Source organism: Equus asinus, chromosome 13 (genome assembly GCF_041296235.1).
Source record: "Equus asinus isolate D_3611 breed Donkey chromosome 13, EquAss-T2T_v2, whole genome shotgun sequence".
NCBI lineage: Eukaryota > Metazoa > Chordata > Mammalia > Perissodactyla > Equidae > Equus > Equus asinus.
Window position 1 is genome coordinate 42,321,357 of NC_091802.1, and position 21,892 is coordinate 42,343,248.

The 21,892-nt window shown below is 51.8% G+C and overlaps 1 long non-coding RNA gene and 1 other non-coding gene across 2 annotated transcripts; one reads left to right on the forward strand and one right to left on the reverse strand.

The window, feature by feature from the left end:
• Positions 1-8,410: 8,410 nt before the first annotated feature.
• On the forward strand, positions 8,411-8,602 carry LOC123276531 (U2 spliceosomal RNA). The gene has a single exon (XR_006513036.2). It is a non-coding gene; the product is annotated as a U2 spliceosomal RNA (small nuclear RNA).
• A 12,143-nt stretch (positions 8,603-20,745) lies between these two features.
• On the reverse strand, positions 20,746-21,852 carry LOC106836430 (uncharacterized). Its single transcript, XR_011493870.1, has 2 exons — positions 21,582-21,852; positions 20,746-21,464 (listed from the first exon to the last, which is right to left on the reverse strand). It is a non-coding gene; the product is annotated as an uncharacterized lncRNA (long non-coding RNA).
• Positions 21,853-21,892: the final 40 nt, after the last annotated feature.

Below are 21,892 nucleotides of genomic sequence, written 5' to 3' on the forward strand. Positions count from 1 at the left end.
TGACTTGCATCCCCAGTAGATGGAGTGGCCAGGGAAAAGGATCATTTCCTGCAGCCCAGGAAGGCTTCGGTGGGCAGGGACTGGGTAGGCTATTTTTTTTTTTTAAGGATTGGCACCTGGGCTAACAACTGTTGCCAATCTTTTTTTTTTTTCTGCTTTTATCTCCCCAACCCCTCCCCGTACACAGTTGTATATCTTAGTTGCAGGTCCTTCTAGTTGTGGCATGTGGGATGCCGCCTCAACGTGGCCTGACGAGCAGTGCCATGTCCCCGCCCAGGATTCGAACCCTGGGCCACCGCAGCGGAGCACGCAAACTTAACCACTCGGCCACGGAGCCGGCCCCTGGGTAGGCTATTGACCTACCTCCTACAGATACACATCTCTGCCCACAGATATAAATCTTCCTGGAAATGGCAGAGCCTGGGTCCAGCTTCATGGCTGGGGGCAGAGGAATAGTATAAGTGAAAAAGGCACTTCAAACCCAGCCCCAGCCTCAAACACTGTGGTGGTGGAGAGCAAGGGAGGGGAGGGGGTTGTGGGGAGCAGTGCTTGAAACAGAGAACAGGTTCCTGGAGATCCTGTCAATTCAGGCAGCCTGGGTAGTAAAGTCAGCTTGGGCTTAGGAGTCAAACAGACTTAAGTTCAATCCTGGCTGTGTCACCTACTAGCTGGGAGGGACTGAGGCAGGTCACTCAGTGTCTCTGAGCCTTTCCTATGAGGGTTGTTGGAAGACCTCATGGAATGCTTGGAAAGTGCCTGCCCTCACAGTGGGTACCCAGCTATGGCTGGTGGGGATGCCCCAGCTCTGCCGAGGGGATGGTGTAGCACTAAGCCTTGCTGGATCTCTTTTCTCCTTTGTAAAAGAGGGTGCTAGTTCCTTCTCCTCCTAGCACCCAGGGGTGTCATCTGCAACAATAGATACACAAGGGTTTCCAGGTGCAAAAGATGAAATTGAGGCTTGTCACTGGACATTGATAATTGTTGCCAAACCAGGCTCATTTTCCTGCCGCATGGTATGCCAATCACTAAGACAATGAGTTTGCAATAGAGAAAGGGTTTATTCACAAGGCAGCCAAGCAAGGAGACAGGAGAATAAATCTCAAATCTGCCTCTCTGAAAATGGGGATTAGAGATATTGGTGGGATAGATGGGTAGGGTTGTCTGCAGTGTGGGAACAGATGATTGTAGGTAAGGAGAAGTGAGGTAATTGATCTGTGCAAGCGTAGTGAAGCTTCATGGCTCTTCATAGGACTCGTGTTCACAAAATGGTGGTGTTAGCATGATCTGAGGGGGAAGTTTTCCGCCCGCCCTCTGATGTCAAGGTGTCACCTACTGGGCATTTGCACAGGCCCAGTTGATGAGTCAGTGGTCTTTTTTTTTTTTAAAGATTAGCACGTGAGCTAACAACTGCTGCCAATCTTTTTTTTTTTTCCGGTACAAAGCTGTATATCCTAGCTGCACGTCCTTCTAGTTGTGGCATGTGGGATGCCGCTTCAATGTGGCCCTAGGAGCAGTGCCATGTCCACGCCCAGGATCTGAACCAGTGAAAACCTGGGCCGCCGCAGCGGAGCGCGCAGACTTAACCGCTCAGCCACAGGGCGGGCCCCTGAGTCAGTGGTCTTAACCGACCTCAACTGGACAAGGAGTTCTCAGTTCCTGAAAAACTTAAGCACCCATTACCATGGTGACCCAAGCATCAGAAATGTTATCTATAGGGTGGGCTTGAGTAAGGCATTATCTAACTACTGTTGCAGACACACAACTGAGTATAGTTAAAGCAGGTTGGCCCCTGGTTTCATCTTCACAGCACATTTATCTTCATATAAACTAATTCTAAAAATATTTTGATGGAAAACAATAATAAGAGGAAGAAAAAGGTGCTCGACTGTCTCAGTAATTAAATGCAAGAAGGAGGAAGTGAGTTCTTGTTTGTATCTCTTCCTCTCTCACTTTCCCTTTTACTCTCTTCCTGGCCTAGAAAGAACGGGGATCAGATGGGGAGATGCTTGGGGTGGGGGACAGGGACTGGGCTGAATTTGCAGAGATGTTTCCAAACTTCAGAGCTAGTCCTCATGCCAGAGGAGGGATTTTCAGGGTGAGTTTGTCAAGATTGTGCCCTCTTCTTTCTCATCTCCCTTTCCAAGCCCCTCTCCTGCCTCCTCGGCATACTGCCTCTCCCAACCCACCTCTGACCTCAGACTTCCCTCTGTTCTAGGATTCTCGTCCACATCCCACTCTACCCCTTCCAGTCTGGATTTTAACTCATATTGGCCCTCAGGGAACTTTCCATGCTGTTACCTGATTGTAGCCACTTGCACATTTGCATTTTTTAATGAAGCTTGTTATCATTCAAGACCCAGAATCTTTTGTTGTGGAAGGAACAAAGTATTATTTATTAGGTGTGCAAATGTGGTCTAGTTGCTCTCTCTCTCTGTTTCCTCACCTGCAAAGTAGAGGTAATAATACCTCCATCCTAGAGTTGCGATGATTAAAGGAAATAATCCATGTCACACACACAGTTCAATAAAGAGGCTTTTACTAGTATAGCATTTCACGAATTTAAGATGTCATCGATTGTGAGAGGCACCATTATTTTATGTATTCCTAAGAAAGAAAGGAAGAAAGAATAAAAGACGCACTGCCATGTAAACAACGGCAGTACTTTCTCCTGGCATCGATGTAAAATACATTTTGGTTTGAGATGCAAAGATATGAAAAAAAATGTGCGTCTTGGAATGGATGAAATCGGGCACCATCATGGAGTATGACTACTTGAGATGCTATCAGCAGGAAGCCTGGGCTCTAAGCCTGGGTCTGTCTGATACCTGGATGACCTTGAACTTGCCCTCTCGGAATCTTGGGTTCCCTGACGGCCAGGTAAGCGCAGGATGGACGGCTTCCGGGCTGCTGGGCCGTGCTGACACACAGAGGCGGGACTGCCTTTGCTGCCCTCTGCTGCCCGCAAAGAAAACATCAGGTCTTGGCTCAGACGGTAACACAGCGCCCCTAGGGGTGGCGCAGCGCAGGTAAAGGAGCGAGGTGGCCCCCAACTGGGTTTGCATCTTAAACGCCGGGTCAGTCCGCCCACATTGCGCTCCATTAGCCAGGTTTCCGGCTTCTTATATCAGACTCCCCTAAACACTTGAGTCTGTCTGGGAAAGATTTGGTTAGCTCAAATCGTCTTTCTGAAGCTCAGTTTTCTCCTCTGTTAAATGGGGATGGTAAACCCTGACACACTTTCCTCACAAAGTAGATGAGAATAAGGATCCACCAATAATAAAGACATAAAACTGCCAGCCAGGAGTAAGCGTCGCTTTAGTGCTGTGGGAGGAGGATGAGGAAGAAAGGTGAGGATCTTGGGAAGCCAGCCTCAGTTTCTTCAGATGTAAAATAGGATAAATAACATTCCACGTTCGGGATTGTTGAAAGACCAAAAAGAAAATGTGGGGATTTGCTGGCACACAGTGGATGATCAAGAATGACAGCCAAGTGTTGAAACCCAGCTCTTGGTTGAGTCTAACTAGTTCTATGGCTCCAGTCTAGCTGGAGCAATAAACTTGCTCTCCAGTGCACAAACTCAAGCTTTAGCCCCAGGATCCTGAGCACATTCCGGGTGGGGGTGGGGGTGGGGGTGGGGGTGGGGGTGGGGGTGGGGCTGGGGGTGGAGGGCAGGCGCTCTGCTGGCCCATGCATACCCCTGGTCATGTGTAACTCTCAGAAGTCATACATCCTGGGTTTTCAGGCCTGGAGCAACACTGCCTGTCAAAGAAATACTATAGTATAATAGCCCCAAACCTCTGTTAAAAAAGAATCCATTCTTTGCTCATGTCTTTCAAAGAACATTAAAGAGAATCAGTTAATAACCCTCAGTAACCACGTTTCTCCTGTGCTTTTTATTATCCCATCCACGGCTCCTCTCCCATCCCATAGTTCTAGGACGCCCCGCCCTGGTCACTAACAACTCAGAAAGGAAAAACAAAAATTTAGCCCACGTGTAATGGGCACCTTCCATTTCTCTGTCTTTCATCACCAGAAGATTCTGGAAACTGCTTTGCAGACTCTCCTCAGAGACTTGGAAGGTAAAGTGAGAGGAGAATGGTGAGAAATTGAGTTTCAGGTGTTGGTGGTCAGTGTTGAGATCCCGAAAAATAGAACATTTGTGCTTCTCTCTCCCCCAGTCTCTCCCCCTTCAGTCATCTGGTCTCGTAGCAGAACGCTTCCCAAACTTTAATGTGCACATGCATTCCGGCACATTCTGATTCACTAGGTCTCAGGCCTGTGGTTCTGTAGTTCTAACATGCTCCCAGGTGATGCCAATGCTGCTGGTCTGGGGACCACACTTTGAGCAGCAAGGCTGTGGCAAAATGCCCCGCCTCGAATCCTTTTAAAAACAGGGCCTGTGTAACCCTGACTTTGCCGGCTGTTGCTAGAACAATCTCCCCTCCCACTGCGAAGTCAGACAGACTGACCCAGTTCTGTTGGTAGTCATGGGAGTGAAAGCTTTTGTTTTGTAACTGGAGAAAAGGAGAAGGAAGGAGAGAGGAGAATTGAGGGGAAGACGGAGGGGTCAGAGAGAAGGGAGAGGAGGTCAGAGGAAACAAAACTGTGTGTCTCTCCAAACAGGTCTCTTCAGCTGTGAAAGCTGACGTGATGAAATGAGCCAAATGGAGCTATCTAAGAGGACAGGGCCGCTGCAGCGCCGTGAAAAACAGATCCGGGAGGGCCTGGGCTTGATGAGGCTGTCCTTCCCAGCTAGCAAGGGACCAGGCAGCCCTCTGACGCCTGAGGACAGAACACTTAGGAGCACGTGGAGTTGGCAGACTTGGCATGGGCAGACATTCTCTGGTTGTGCACAGCCTCCCCTGGCAGCTTTGTGAGCAGTGGATGTGGTTGAGTGGCAGCCAGAGGAGGAATGGAGGAGCACGACAGATGCCCCTTGCGGACCACAGGGACTAAGCATGTTCATCTAGGTGATCCCAGGCCCCACAGAGTGATAGGCGGAGTAGGTGTGATACTGAAGAATCCATTGTATCAAAAATTTTAAAAAGTCAGGATATCAGGAGATTTTTTTAAGTCCAGAAATAAACTTAAATAGATATATGAACACTTTTTTTATATGTTAAAGGTAGCATCTGAAACCGATGATTATATGGGCTATTCCATATATGATATTGGGACAACTGGGTGGCAATGCAGAAAAAATAAAGTCAGATCTGTATCCGAACTCATATACTAGGACAAATACGAAGTGGGTTAGAGATAGAAATGCAAAAAGATCAACAATTCAGAGGACAATGGCAAAGGATAGGAACACTCAGTTCACAGAAAAGAAAATAATAGTGGATCTTAAGCACACGAAAAGATGCACAACCTTGCTCACAGTAAGAGACATCACTGGATATTGTGCTAATGTTTGATAACATGATGGTCAGGCAAGGCTGTGGGGAGCAGGCACTGGCTGAGAAGGTTAGCTGTGCCCTTCAAGTCACTGTCCCTGGCCTACCACTCCCAGCGCCTTTGCAGCGATGGTAACTGGGTCCACAGCGAAAGTGTAGGACCCTCGGGCCAGAGCGCACCAGACAGCCATGCCCTGGGGTTGCCCTAACTTTTGCAAGCACTTTGGTCTGTGCACATTGATGTGAGCCGGCTGAGGGGGGCTGACTCACATTAACCAAACTCACAAGAAGCTGGTGCATGAACTAGGGATGCTAAATCATTAATTTACAATGGGAGATATTCCTTTGCGATGACAGAACATGTATGTCTGCAATCCAAGGCACCTTGTTCTAAAGATAATATACCTGGGAAACTATATTAGTGAGCACAAGATGGCCCGATAAATGTGGAAGTGAGCAGAAACGTAGTGAAATACAGTGAGAGTCATAATAATTATTACAAGCCACGTGGGTTGCTAATCACTTTCTATTTGTACAAATCATATTATTTAATATTTATTCATTCATTTATTCAATCAAAATATACTAAGTGTCTAGTATATGCCAGGCACTGTTTTCAGGAGCTATAAATGTCGACAAAAGAGACAAAGATCCTTGCTCTAGAGCTTACATGCTATTAGGCTGAAAGGCAATAAATAGATAAATGTACAAAATGGGGTTGGCCCGGTGGCGCAGCAATTAAGTGCGCACATTCTGCTTCGGCGGCCCAGGGTTCACTGGTTCGGATCCCGGGTGCGGACATGGCACCACCTGGCAAGCCATGGCACCACCTGGCAAGCATCCCACATATAAAGTAGAGGAATATGGGCATGGATGTTAGCACAGGGCCAGTCTTCCTCAGCAAAAAGAGGAGGATTGGCAGCAGTTAGCTCAGGGCTAATCTTCCTCAAAAAAAAAAAAAAAGGTACAAAATGTGCTATGGAGTAAAACAAAGCCAGGTAAGAGAGAATGGGGGTTCTGGGTGGGGGTGGGGGTGAGGGAAGACTAAGTACAGGACTATATGCCAGCTGTTAATATTCTCATTTTCTAGATGAAGACACTGAGCTACAGAGAAGTGACTTGCCTGAGATATTTTCCCTTGTGTTTGGTTCTTAAGGTATTCTATATGCGTGGGGCCGGCCCAGTCGCATAGTGGTTAAATTCGCTCCCTCGGCTTCAGCGGCCTCGGGTTCACAGGTTTGGATCCTGGGTGCGGGTCTGCACACCGCTCATCAAGCCATGCTGTGGTGGCATCCGACATAGAAGAACTAGAATGACATACAACTAGGATATACAACTATGTACTGGGGCTTTGGGGAGAAAAAAAAAGAGGAAGATTGGCAACAGATGTTAGCTCAGGGCCAATCTTCCTCACCAAAAAAAGAAAGAAAGAAAAAGACATACTATACGCCAGACATATCTCATGCCTAATAATTATGTCTAATAATTTCTTATCATTATCTTCAATGTACAGATAAACATATCAAAGGCAGAGGGGTTAAGCAAGGAGGCCAAGTCATGCACTAGATCACATGGTTATTAAGAAGTAAACAGGGGGTAGAGTCCAGGTCTTCCAAGTCTAGCTCCTGCACCAGATGGCTGTGTTCTTGCCTCTCTGTGGACAAAAGACCTGTGTGTCAGGCTCAGCAACATTTGGTCTCATAGTGGGCTGGACACAAGAAAACTGCTCTTTCTTTAAAGATTTTTGAAGATTTTATTTTTTTCTTTTTCTCCCCCAAGCTCCCTAGTACATAGTTGTATATTTTAGTTGTGGGTCCTTCTAGATGTGGCATGTGGGAGGCTGCCTCAACGTGGCCTGATTAGCGGTGCCATGTCCGCACCCAGAATCTGAACTGGCGAAATCCTGGGCCACCGAAGCAGAGCATGCGAACTTAACCACTCAGCCACCGGGCCAGCCCCAAAACTGCTCTTTCTTTTGGTGCCCTTTTCTAGGCCCCATGCTCTGGGCTTCATAGGCAGGTCCGGCCCCTTTGACTAACTAAGCTGTGTGGTCTTGGGCAAGTTGCTTAACCTCTCTGTCTCAGCTGCTGCATCTGTAGGTAAACTCTGCAAGTTTGACAAGAGGAGAGCACATAGTACAAAGCCTGGCCCAAACAATCAGTGTTTCCTATTGTACTCTCTATAGGCAATACAGTTACTCAGTTGTTTCTAGGTCACAGCCATGCCCCTTCACCGGAAACTCGTCGGACACCAGAACCCGCATTCTAGACTACTAAACCAAGGTTGCCTCATTAGTTCCCTTTATGCTCCCTCAACCCCACAAGGTAGGCATCAAGGTTTCCACTTCTCAGCTAGGGAAACTGAGGCTCGGGAGGTTAAGGAGTTTGCCCAAGGGCCCTGCCAAAAGGGCAAGGCGGGGGTCCTGATGACCAGGGAGGCAGCCCTCCCAGGGCTCGACCTAGGCTCCAACTGCTCTCTGCAGCCCCTGACAGGCGACTCCAGACGGGCCCTTCTAGGCTCCCAGCCCTTCGGCCTGGAGCGAGCCAGCTCATGGGACCCTGCTGTCCTCATAGTGATGACCACGGGGCTTTCTCCGGAACTCGGAGCTCGCTGCTCCAACTCCCTCTCGCTCCGCCCATCTCTCCATTCACCGCCCCGCAACTCCCTTTGGTTCTGTCTTTCCCCGAGAATTTGTACCCAGAAAGAGCTGGCCCCAGCTAGCTTCCGCCTCTGCGCGCGGAGGGCGGCCGCACCGGGGGAGGAGGACCCGCGCGGGGAGGGCGGGGCATGCAAATTACACATGGCGCTTCAAACAAGCGGCAAAAGCAGATATAAAAATTCACTTAAAGTTTTTTCACTTAAAAAAGTAAAGAATTTAAAATTCGTCACAAGAGACTAATGTATGAGTGTCAAGATACTAAGGAAATGACATCTTTATTGAGGGTGACATGGCTCACCGTGAGTTGACTATTAATGTGAGGAGGGCGGCGGCGGGGAGGGGACGGGCGACAGGCATCGCTTCTCGGCCTTTTGGCTAAGATCAAGTGTAGTATCTGTTCTTATCAGCTTAATATCTGATACGTCCTCTATTCGAGGACAAAATATTAAATGGATTTTTGGAGCAGGGAGAATGGAATAGGAGCTTGCTCCGTCCACTCCGCGCATCGACCTGGTATTGCAGTATTTCTAGGAACGGTGCACCCCCTCGGGGGAAATAATTTGAGTTTAACAACAGACTATTATCTCTTTTATCAGGAAAGCCGGTGATCAGTAGAATGTTTCCATAGAAAATATGTCTTTGTTTCTTTAAAAGAGGCTTTTTAGCCAAATAGTTTCAAACGTGGATGATTTTCTAACCCATGGTGTTACCAATAGGAAACAATCCAAAAGGTCGCTGCTTAGGTGAGTGTCTAATTTTCTCTTATAGGACTTGTTTTTTTTCTTAAGCCATCTAAGAATGTAGTTTACAGTCACTGCTAATGAGCAGTGTTTTGAGGGTAGTTTCATGGAACCTTACAACTCTTATGGACTTGATTCTTGCTTAGCACCGGAAGCTGACACAGACCAATCTCATATTTTATCAATCACTTTTTTCTGTTACCACGAACTCTAAGGTGTCTTCATCCCATGCCTTGTCCCCATCACCTTTTCAGATCTTTCACTTCTTCCCAATTCCTAAAATCCTGTCCATTCTCCAAGAATTCTCTCTCCTCTAATCTCTGAATGCTCTTCATGTTGTTGTGCAAACGTGGCCTCTCTGTGGAGGACATGGTTCCCCTACAGCCTTCTCAGGGGGTGTGTCTCCAACATACTAGAATGGGAGTGGGTGTCCTTGCTCCTTCTTGCTGCTTCCAAGACAGCATCCTTGAAACGGAATAAAAACACTAGCTTTGAATCTCATGTCTTCAGTCTCTATTCCCCATGTCCCTCCTTGCTGCACTCATTGGCCCCCCAGGACATTCCATTAGTTCCTTAAAGATGTTAACTCCTGGCTTACTCTTCATTTCTCTAACATTACTCCTGTTTGCTGATTTCAATATCTCACACACAAAAGACGATTGTACCGGGCAGCTCCCGCTGAGAGCCACAAAGATCCTCCTGGAATCGAGGCAAAAATTATGGGCTTCTCACTTCCTTGCATGTTGACTGTGCCCGGGATTTCACTTATACAGGTGACTGAGTGACAACAAGGAGAGGTCAGCACCGTTGAAGGAAGTGTCATTACTTATAGTTCCCAAGACAGGGGGGCGTGCCCGTGCCACCCCACACAGAGCCACATGGGGAAGCGCCCGGGAGGCAGGAGAGGAGAAAGCATGGCCTGTATTGAGGAGGGCCGGGGAGGACAGGCCGAGGCAGGGGAGGCAAGTCTGAGCCAGCTTCCGACTGGATGGCTGGGATGTAGCCGGGTGGGCTCTGGGCTCTAGGGGTGGTCTCTCTGTCGGGTACCTGGCTCTGGGGGGACAGCGGGCAGGGGCAAGATGGGCCAGAAGTGTGAGAGTAAATAAAGGAGGGGGTGCGGGCACGGGCTCTGGACTGGTGCGTTTGCACATGAGAGGCGGGCTCGCAGGCAAGTAGGTTACCGTCCCTGGGGGTCAGCTAGCCCCGGAGGGGCAGTCTCCTCCAGGCTGGCAGGCCCTCAAGATGCCAAAGCATCCTGAAATATAGAAAACTTAAAAACATGATGAATGCAGTTGATAATAACCGTATTTGACCTTTCCTTCTTTCTTCTCTTTGGGTTTTTTTTTTTTTTTTTTTTTTGGTGAGAAAGAGTGACCCTGAGCTAACATCTGGGCCAGTCTTCCTCTATTTCGCATGCAGGATGCCACCACAGCCTGGCTTGATGAGGGGTGTGTAAGTCCCTGCACAGGATCTGGGCCTGTGAACCCTGGGCCACCAAAGCAGAGTGTAGGAACTTAACTACTATGCTTCTGGGCTGGCACCATATTTGACCTTTCTAATTCAGGGATTACGTAGGTGTAGAGGGTAGAAAGGCACAGAGGGTCCGGGTGGAAGCTTTCGACTTGAGAAGAGAGTGGGACATACACCTCTACAGCCAAGGCATCCACTGATGAGATCAAATTCCTGAATGAAGGGTATAAATTAGGGTTCATCCATTCGAGGAATATTTATTGAGTGATGACTATGTGCTAAGACCGGGGAACAGGGGCCATAGGCATGACAAAGACAGGGCCCTGATCTGAGAAAGTTTCTAGTCTCCAAGGGAGAAAACAGGTTAGTCAGTCATCATGGATCCACAATAATTTCCTAATCTGGAATTCCTGAAAACCATTCCTTTTCATGAGTTTCCCACACTTGTTTGTCAGCATAATATACCCTTAACGGAGGCAAGGCATTAGTTTCTATTTATCCTGCCCAATGATAGAAAGCCTAGAAATTGATGAGAAACAGCTGAACACCCAACAGAAAATAGGCAAAAAATAGATAATAGATAATTGTATAAGTTCGGTGTTGGGGAAGGCCTTCTAACCGTGACTCAAAATCCAAAAGCCCAATGTTTAGGAAAGATTGATAGACCTGAGTTACAGAAAATCTAAATTCTCTGCAGAACACAAGACATAAGCAAAGCAAAAGAATGAAAAACTGAGGAAAAAAGTACATATACTACAGAAAAGCACACTCACCAATTATATAATGAGATCCTAGAAACTGACAAAGAAACAGCTGAACACCCCGTAGGAAACGGTCAAAGTATCAAGAGTTGACAGGGTAAAAGAAACACAAAGGTACAGGGGCCAGTCCGGTGGCGCAGCGGTTAAGTGCCCACGTTCCGCTTTGGAGGCCTGGGGTTCGCTGGTTGGGATCCCGGGTGTGGACATGCCACCATGTGTCAAGCCATGCTGTGGCAGGCATCCCACATATAAAGTAGAGGAAGATGGGCACTAATGTTAGCTCAGGGCCAGTCTTCCTCAGCAAAAAGAGGAGGATTGGCAGCAGATGTTAGCTCAGGGCTAATCTTCCTCAAAACAAAAACAAAATCAAAAAAACACCACAAAGGTATATGCTGACATTTTTCCCCCCAGACAACCTTACCACTCCAGGCCCCTCTCTGTCCCCTGAACTCTCTGGACCTGGGCCACCTGTGCGTCCCATAGACCCTGATGGAGTCACTCTATGGCATCCTAAGGATGGGGCAGGATGAGCTGGGGGGGGGGGGGCTGACACACCAGGGACCTCCATGAGACACACATTCCCTTGCCCCAAAGTCAGAGAGGGAAGTAAAGCCTTCAGTGAAACAGGGGTTCCAGTTATCCAGGCTGGGGGGCGGGGGGACAACTGGGATGATGACGACGGACGGGACATTCCTTCCAAAGCAAAGGCAAATTGCTTCCTCTTCCTTCCCCTTGACCATTGAGAAGGAAGCCCAGGGCCCAGTGAAACTCTTTGGGTTCTGGAAGCAACACATTTCACACCTGGAAGTACTGCTTGGGCTCATACACAGGGTGAAGCAAAAGACCTTCAGTCTTCTTCCTCTTGAGGATCATCTCATACAGGCACTCAAGGCCGGGCTGCAGGCCGAGCCGTCCACAGCGCTGTAGGCCGGCACATGGGCCTGGAAGTGGGGCAAGAAGGAGGAGGCAGTGGGCGCCATCTCGGTCAAGTGGTTCCCCATGGTGAGCTCCGGCTGAAGTGCAGGTCTTGGGGCTCACGGTAGAGGCTGGGTGATCTGAACAGGGAAAGGTCACGGGAGAAAAAAGGAGGAGACGTTTAATAATAAACATGAAACGTGCAACTTCTTGATCCTTTCCTAAATCAGTCGGCATTGCTTCCTTTTTAAAATTCCTTTTCTTTTTTTTGAAGCAGCCGCAGGTGTAACAGAGGCGCTCCCCGCTGCCTGGGGGCCCTGACAGGGGCGATGAGACCTAGAGAAACCCCCAGGTCCCGGGACACGGAGGTGGGGGCGAGGCCTCGATCCGGCGGATGGTCAGCTTCCAGCGTCCCCTCGCCGAGGGTGTGGAGCGGCCGCAGACGCCGCGACCCCTATCTCCCGGGCGACAATCCTCGCGGGAAGGGGCAGGTCGGGCAGCATCCCCAATTAAGAGTTAGGGTGCAGGTGCTGAGACCGGAGAGCGAGGCCCGCTCCCAGCCGCCCTCCACGTCCCCAGGCTGTTGACACGCCCCTCCGTACACCGCGACCCCCTCCCGACCGCCCCGCGACACTCTCTGCCCGCTTTCCTCCCATCGCCGACGGCAGCTCGCCAGGCCCCGCGCCGAGGCCGCCTCTTTGCCTCCCGCCTGCCGCGCTCACCCCACGCCGCTCCGGGCCGGACGACCGAGCCGCCAGGACAGCCTCCAGCTCGGCCTGCAGCGCGCCGGCACTGCGGGGCGCTCCCGGGCGGCCGCCTTAAAGCCCGCGCGTGACGTCACGCGACGCGGGCCAATCAGCGGCCCCGAGGCGGAGGGGCGGGGCGGGGCGTGGAGATGTGCGCGCGGCAGCCCAGCAGCACCGTGATGGAGGTCTGCTCAATCGGTGGCCGTTTTATTTGACCTTTTCTACCATATTCTAACATTTGGAATTCAAGTCGGCATTAATGGTAGGAAGGGCAAAAGGAACATGCGTGGCAGCGTTGACTCAGGAGGAGAGGTGACCACCCCGCACACACACTCCCGCCGCCGGGGTCTACTCAAGAGATGCGGACGAGTCTTCCTCCTTTATCTTTCCTAATTCAGGGTTCAAACCTGTGTGAACCTGGAGCCCCATAAAATAGCCTCAACCCATTACCCTTCTTGATCCTCACAACAGCTGTGAGTTAGGGCCTGGTGTAGTCTGCGTTTTATGGGTGAAGAAAGCTTCAAAGGATTCAATGACTTGTCTAAGGTCACACGTAGCTAGTAAGTGGCTGAGCAAGGATCCGTCTGAATCCAGTGCCTGGGCCCCTCACCACTTAGCCATCATCCCTCCTCTGTCATCAGGGAGGCATCCTCAGCAGAAATCCCTCAGTTGCTGGTCAGAGTGCCAGCCAGGAGGACACACACCCCCTACACACACCACCACCACCACCACCAGGACCTCCCTTGCTCAAATAGATAAAGACAGAATTCTTCACTCCATAGGGTGTTTACTGACCACATTCATACCGTGGGCCATATCTCTGAGCCAGAGAGCCTGTGGGGATATAGAGGATGTGCAGGCCACAGGGCCTGGCCTCAGAGGGCTTACACTCTAGCGAGAGACAAGACTCGCCAGTGACCCGGAACGTTGGGCCCTCGTAAATCGTAAGATAGCCACTTGTAGGACTTCAGAGGAGGGAGAGAAAGTGCCAACTAGAAGCTTCTGGAAAGGTTTCTAGAAGTTAATTAGTCCCATATAGGATCGGTTAAGAGGGGGACAGGACTGGGTGGCATCTCCCCAGTCACTGCAGCCTGATACAGTCTGGGCAGCCCTGAAGAGGAGGAGATGTCACAAAGGGGCGGTGTGACCCAAAGGATAACAGTGATACCCTCCCTTCAGGGAGGTGGGTAAAATTGAAGGAGGGGCGGGGGATCAAAGGAGAATGAAATGGTAACTAATATTTCCATCTTTACCTGGAGGCTGCATTCTTGCATTTATTATGTGGTTAACCTTTTAAAGGCTATATATGAGGGGGATTGGAAAAAGGGGAGGGGAAGTCATTGGCAGGCAGGAGGGCCAAGCTCCTGCCCACCAGCTTCCCATCCGTTTAGCAGCAGCCCGCCTTGCCACCTCCTTCTTCCCCTCCCTGCTACAAGCCCAGCCACCTGGTTTCCCCAGCCATGCAGGGAGCCTCCCGGAATCCCCGAAGAGATCAAGACCTTAGGAAATTAGTTTGTTACACCGCCATGGGGGCGGGGGAGGGTAGCTTGCAGCAGGAGCTGAGGCACGGAGGTGGAGCTGAGCACAGTGAGTTAGGAGAGGGGAAGACAGAGCAGGCCAAGGGGTTGGGAACCATCACCCTGTTGAGTGGCCACTGCATGCCAGGCTCTGGTCTAGGAACTTTGCATACTTTAACACACAACTCAACCCAGGAAGTAAGTATGGTTATTCTTTTTTGTTGTTGTTAAGATTTTATTTTTTATTTTTTCTCCCAAAAGCCCCCCGATACATAGTGGTGTATTTTTAGTTGTGGGTCCTTCTAGTTGTGGCATGTGGGACGCCGCCTCAGCATGGCCTGATGAGCAGTGCCATGTCCGTGCCTGGGATTCGAACGGGCGAAACCCTGGGGCGCAGAAGCGGAGTGCGCGAACTTAACCACTCGGCCACGGGGCCGGCCCAGTGTGGTTATTCTAAAGAGAAGAAACCAAGCGCAGAAAGGCTGGGTAATCTGTCCGAGGTCACCCAGCTAGAAATTGGCCAAACTTGGCTTTGAAAAAGTGTTAGAATGTCTGTGAAACTAAAAACACACAGAAACTGAAAACACCCAGATTGTCCCGTGTTTCTTCCACAATCTTTGAAACTTCTTTAACATTTCTCCTATATCTCCTGAGCCTCACACCCAAGACGGAAATTGTCACTAGATCATCTGATAAAGGAGATGAAACTGGCAATCCCACCCCCTCCTGCATCTTTTGTGTCTGCCAGGGAAGGTGTTGATGAACAAATGGGGAGGAGGAGCAGGGCAGGGAGGGGTGAAGGAAGGGGCCCAGCTTGTCAGGGCGGCACCAGGCTGTGGGCCTACCCCAAGGCATCTCCTGTAAATGGGAACTCCAGTCCCCACCCCAGCCCACCCCAGCCCCGGCCCCAGGGAGCCTTCCTCCAAACGGCCGTTTTCTTTCCTGGCAGCCTCACCTCTGCAGCCCTTTCTCTCCACAAGATCACAGCCCGGGACCTGGCGCTGGGGTGGGGGTGGGGGGATTCCCTGAGGAGAACATTGGAGCATTCACACACTGAGCCATCATACGTGGAGTGCATGCTAGGCGCCAGGCACCGCCCTAAGTTCTGAGCCTACAGCCCCGAGGGAGATGGATAAGGACTTGGCCCCGTGGAGTGTACATTATAGGGGGGAGTGGGGAGAGACAGGCGGTGAATAAAGACGGTAATTTCAGAGGGCGGTGCATGCCATCAAGGAAAATAAGGCAGGGAGGTGTGCTGGAGAGCGACGGGGGCGAGGGAACTACTTCAGATTGGAGGGGGGGGTGCTCAGGAAGCCCTCTCCAGTTGGTGACATGAGAGCCAAGGTTCAAGTGACAAGCATTCAGGGAAGTATTCCAGACAGAAGGACAGACCAGCTGGGACTACCGGCTTCCTCCTGTTGGCTCCCCAGCCGGATGAGACTGCAGCTGCTGTGTCATGGTTCCTCACCGGAGCCTTCTCCCCTCCAGCCTCAGCCCTGAGCCCTGAGCCCAGGAGCTGCTTCTTCTCGCCTGCATCTCTGCAGGGCCCAGCCCCGGGCCTGCACACAGAGGGCAGTCGGGAAATCTTGTGTGAATTGCTGAGTGCAGGGTGGAAGGATTAAAGGTCCTCGGAGTTCCCGGAGCATGGGAACCAAACGTCCACCGGAGCCTGGCTTGCCCTGCTCTGCGGGCCTTGAGCCCTGGGCGGTTGTGTGAATGCGCCGTTGCCCAGGAATGCCTATAAAGCTCTGCGTTTCTAGGCAAGGTCTGGTAGTATTGAACTCTCAGGGGAAGGAGGGACTTCTTGGAGGAGAAAGACAGAAGCCAGCGGTGGGGATGACACTGGAGAGAGAGGCCCCCTCAAGGCCTGGCGGGCTCAGCCCTGGGCTGAGAGTCATCAGGAGTCCTGTCCCTCACTGTCGACTGCTTGGAAAAGTCACTTCCCCTGGAGCCTGGTGTCCTCAGTTCCTAACAAGAGGCTTAGATGTTTCCAGGTCCCGTCCCCCGCAACAGCTCACGCTATGGAGTAGCGGAGGGGAGGGGACGGAGGGAGCTCACCTAGGAAGTGGTTGAGGATGTCCTTGTCTCCACAGCATCCTAACCAGGTACCTGTCTGGGCGCCCAAAGGAAGGGAGGCGAGGAGTCTGCAGGAGAGGGGGTCGGGGGAGTGGATGCCAAGGAGCAGCTTCCGCTTAGGAAACACAGAGACCCATTTGGCAAACCCACTTTGTTGCCTCAAGAATAAAACGGAGAAGACACAACCTACTTCTGAGAAGGGGTGTGCAAGAAAGGCGTGTGTGTGAAAGGGTCCCATGGGTGCCTTCTCCTCTACCAGGGGCCCTTTCCGAGGCAGCCCTCCCCAAACCGAGTCCAGGGCCCAGCCAGGGGCTGGAAAGAAGCCGATGCCGCCCCCTGGTGGCCGTGCTTGTCACTGCCTGATTCCTGAAGAAAAGTGCAGGGGCAGGGGCTTCAGTGATACAGGCGCCTTGGCCTCCTTCTGGAGTCTTCCTTTCAGACGGGGCCTTTCCTACAGTTCGGGGTTCTGAATGCAAAATCCAGCCTCTTCAAGCGGAGGTGAGATCAGATTTAAATGAACATCATTTGAGCAGAAAATCTAAATTCACTTACATTTCCCACACTTTTACGGAGAGCCTGCCGATCGGTGCTGGGAACACGGAGGCAGGCGGAGCGGCAGGGCCAGGAAGGTCAGGAAGGGCGCAGGTGCTGCCGCGTTGCGGTGTCTGTGGGCACAGATCCACGTGGGGACGGATGTCCGGCGTCCGTCTGCACGAGAGCCTGGCGCCGAGGGGCGGCCTTGGCTGCAGGAGGACTTGGGTGGTCAGCGAGAAGCAGCAGCAGGAGCCCCGGCAGGGACACAATGCCCGGGGAGCAATGGCGAGGGGGGAGGAACAACCGAAGCAGAGCGAGGCAAAGAGGTGAAGCCAGGGGAGAGGGCCAGGCCAGGCTCCTCAGGGAACAGGAGGACCGCCCCGGTGTCCACGCTGATGGGCTCCTCAGAGCCTTCACAACAGGGGCAGTCCCCAGTGACCTTCAATATCCTATTCGGACTGTTTTGTTTGATAGGAGGTTTCTCTGCCAAGTCACCCATCTTGTCTCGCATACGCTGAGAGGGAATACAGCTTCGAATAGTGGTCCCGAAATTTGAGAGTACATCAGAGTCATCCGGAGGACTTGATGAAACCCAGATTTCTGGGCCCCACTTCCAGAATTTCTAATTCAGTCGGTCTCGGGCTCATGGGCCCGAGATTGTGCATTTCTAACAAGTTCTCAGGGGATACCGATGCTGCTGGTCCGGGGACCACGCTGAGGACCACTGGCTTGGCAGATGAGTTCCCATGCCGGCTTTAACATTTCTCGGTGAGCCCTTGGGCCAGTTACTTTCCTCTCCCAGCCTCAAGCTCTTCATCGGTAAAAACGGGATGGTAACATTTATCTCATGGGGGTATTATGAGAATTAAATAAGGCAAAACGTGTGAAGTACTCAGCAAAGGCCTTGACCTGTGCCAAGTCCTCTATGCGTGGCAGCTGTACTAACGGTGGGCACTGAGTTTATCGCAACCAATGACAAAAAACGTTGGCCCAAGAAGCCCGTTTAATGTGGAATATCTTCCTCAGATAGCATACAGAGGGACACGTACGAATTGACCCCCGACTGCCGCTTCTCTTCCAACGTATGTGCCTTCCGGCACTGCCTCTCCAGCTCGAATGTGCACGCGAATCCTCCGTGACCTTATCAGGAGGCAGTTTCAGGTTGAGTGGGTGTGAGGGACTGAACCGTGTCCCCCAAAGTTCGTACGCTGAAGCCCTAACCCTACCCTGACGGTATTTGGAGGTGAGGCCTTTGGGAGGTGTTAGGTTTAGACGAGGTCTTGAGGGCGGGGCCGTCGGGCTGGGATTAGTCCCCATAGAAGCAGAGGCCCCAGAGAACTTGTTCCATCTGCATCACACGAGGACAGCATGTACCGGGGGGCTTTGGGGAGAAATAGGAAAAATAAAACCTTTTAACGTTGTGTTTCGTTTTGTTTTGAGGAAGATTAGCCCTGAACGAACATCTGCTGCCAATCCTCCTCTTTTTGGCTGAGGAAGACTGGCCCTGAGCTAACATCTGTGCCCATCTTCCTCTCCTTTTTTATATGTGGGACACCTGGCACAGCATGGCTTGACAAGCGGTGCGTAGGTCCACACCCGGGATCCAAACCGGCGAACCCCAGGCCACCAAAGCAGAACGTGTGAACTTCACCACTGTGCCACCAGGCCGCCCTGAAAAATAAAATCTTGGGGAAAAAAGAAGAACCACTTTTTCTTTTCATGAACTGTCCGTGCCTGGCCTTTCCTCATTTCTTCTCTACTGTACAGTTGGTCTTTTATACTTGTCTCCGGGAGCTCTTTACGTGTTAGGAAGAAAAGTGCTTTTTCCGTGCTTTGGGTTGCAAGTATTCCTTTTCTTTTTCTTTTTTTTGATTTTATTTTTCCTTTTTCTCCCCAAAGCCCCCCGGCACATAGTTGTACTTTTTTTTTTAGTTGTGGGTCCTCCTAGTTGCGACACATGGGACGCCGCCTCAGCACGGTTTGATGAGCGGTGCCATGTCCGTGCCCAGGATCCGAACCGGCGAAACCCTGGGCTGCCCAAGCGGAGCGCGCGAACTCAACCACTCGGCCACGGGGCCGGCCCCGCGAGTATTCTTTTTCCTTTTTCAAGATTTTATTTTTTCCCTTTTTCTCCCCAAAGCCCCCCGGTACATAGCTGTATATTCTTAGTTGTGGGTCCTTCTAGTTGTGGCACGTGACGCCGTCTCAGCGTGGCTCGATGAGCGGTGCTATGTCCCCGCCCAGGATTCGAACCGACCAAACACTGGGCCGCCTGCAGCGGAGCATGAGAACTCAACCACTGGGCCATGGGGCGCCCCCCCTCCCCCCGACCCCGCAAGTATTCTTGTTTTGTCACTGATCACCTGTAACGTGATGTGACACACCTGGGTGGGAGCTGGGAGCAGAGACGGGCCAGACACCGTTCCTGCCCTCGGGGAGTTGCCGACCCAGGCTTGAGACTAAGACACCTGCCCCAACGGCCAGGAGAACAGGCAGGACAAGGAGGAGGCCCGCGAGAGATGAACAGGGTAGCGGGGTTCAGACCGCAGCAACCCCCTTCTCAGGGAAACCAAAGTCTGAGCAGAAGATGGTCTGAGACACGCAGAGCTGAACAGGGATCCTGGGATGGGGAGGCCCGAAGAGTCGTGTCAGGTGCAGGCTGAGCACGTGAGATGTCGTCTCATTTGACCCTCCTCCTTTCCTTCCACAAATATTCCTCAAGCGCCAAGGCCGGGCCGAGCACCGTCCCAGGTGCTGGGGACGGAGGAGCAAACAGAGTCTCTGCCGTCGAGGCGAGAAGCAGATAGGCCAACACCGTCGGTACAGTTGCGAATCTAACTGTGCGCCTGTGTGCCCGCACGGCCGTGTCTGTAGTCCTCTCTGTGCCGTGGGATGATCGCGGGCGTCCGGAACGACTCGGCAGCTGGCAGGAAAATAAAGCCAGGGAAAGTGGGACGGGAAGCAGGGATGCCCGGGGCGGGCAGGGGAAGACTCTTCACAACACCGTAAAACGGATGTTCTCTCCATGTGACCGACGGGCGGGGACTTTTCCTAGAGCGCACTTATCACGAGATTCCCATATGCCTGTCGTTTCCACGGGTAGCTTCACAAGTCCCCGAAGCGGAGAGCTGTTATCATGATCCCCTTTCTGTAGTTTAAAAAAAAGGAGGGCCAAAGCGGTTAACGGGCTGCTCGAGTTCCACTCCTGCCCTCGCCTCGAATTAGCTGTGTGACCTTAGGCAAGTTGCTCAGCCTCTATGAGCTTCAGTCTGGAACCGTGCTTTCCCCTAGAAACATGGCAGTGACGGGAGTAATTTTAAATTTTCTGTGTGGCCACGTTAAAACATAAAATAAAGAGAAACAGGTGAATTACGTTGAATATTTTATTGAACTCAATACATCCAAATATCACTTCAATATGTAACCAATATTTTTTTTTTTTTTTTTGAGGAAGATTAGCCCTGAGCTAACATCCGTGCCCATCTTCCTGTACTTTATACATGGGACGCCTACCACAGCACGGCGTGCCAAGCAGTGCCATGTCCACACCCGGGATCCCAACCAGCGAACCCCAGGTCGCCGAGAAGTGGAACGTGTGAACTTAACCACTGCGCCACCGGGCCGGCCCCTGTAACCAACATTTTTAAAATTGAGATTTTAAACGTGTTTACAACGTGTATGCTAAGTCTTCGAAATCCCATGTGTATTTTACACTTCCAGCCATCTCCAGGAATCACATTTATAGGACCGACCCCATTTCCAGTGCTCCAGAGCTACACGTGGCTGTGACAGTTCAGGTCAATAGGACGGGGGGGGGGGGTGGATAATAACAAGGCGGGGATCAGAGTGGAGTAAAACGAGTGAGGCACCCGCCTTGGCAACAAGATTTAAGGGAGCGCCAAAGACCCAGTAGTCAAGATAAATATCTCGATTATCTTATAATCAAGAGAAGATTTATTTATCAAGAGAAATAAATATTATTAAAAGAGAAGTAAAACATGACTTATCTTGCTTACTGAAGATTGGGGCGGGGGCACTCCCGTCAATCCCTCCCTCCCCCAAGGAGAGTGCCTCCCCGGCCTCCCCCTACTCCTGGCCCTAGATACTGACAACAATACCCACCTCACCGGCCCTCGGCCCTCGAGGGAATTAACTGCGCTAATACACGGAGAGCCCTCAGCCCAGGGGCTGGCATCCGGAGGGCTCGGGCAGCACCTGCCATCAGGCTTCCCGTGCTGCAGAGTGAAACGACCGACGGGGCTTCAGTCTTACACCCACGATACCGCCTAGCTCTTCTGAGACCAGATGAAAGCAACATCAACTCCCCCGCTACACGGAACCTCTCTTAGGAGGGCGGACGGGAAAGGCTGAGCGGGCAGCCGGCGGTCTTCGCCACAGGGGGAACCTTTACCCCAACTTGGCCAGAGGCCTTAACGCATCGACGGGCCTTGATGCCCGCCCAGAGCATCCCCGGCAGTCGCCTCTCCTCTCTGGTGTCCTGCCGCCCCTGGCCAGATCTTCCCTTCTTCACCCCCGCATCGGGCCAGCAGCCTCCTAACTTCTTCTCTGATTCAGTCCCTCTTGCGCATCTTTAATTCAGCGAGCAAACCTTTGCGGAGCATCTCCTACCCGCGGGGCGCCGGACCGGTGCTGGGATACAGAGAGAAGCACTGATGAGGGTCATCGCACTCGATGATCTCCGATTTCCGCGGCAGGGACAAAGGATTGCCAGAAAGGGTGGTGAACGGTGCCCTCGAAATGAATTACCGGGTGGGATGAAATACGTAGGAAGGCCGCTACCGAGACTGGGGGCGGGGGCGGCAGGGCCCTTAAGGCAGGCTTTCTGCAAGAAGTGACAGCCAAGCAGGGTGCAGAGTATCTGCCAGGTGAGGAAGAGCTGTAGGGAAACCATGTCCCAGGCACGGGGAGCTCGAGGGACGCAGCCCAGGACACGGTTCCTCCCCAGAAGCACCCAGAGACGCAGGTGCCGGAGGCGGAGAGAATCCATGCGGCCGCCCCGCCCCCAGACACGCCTCCCCGCCCCTCCCCACCGCCGGCCCTGCGCCCTCCGCCCTCCG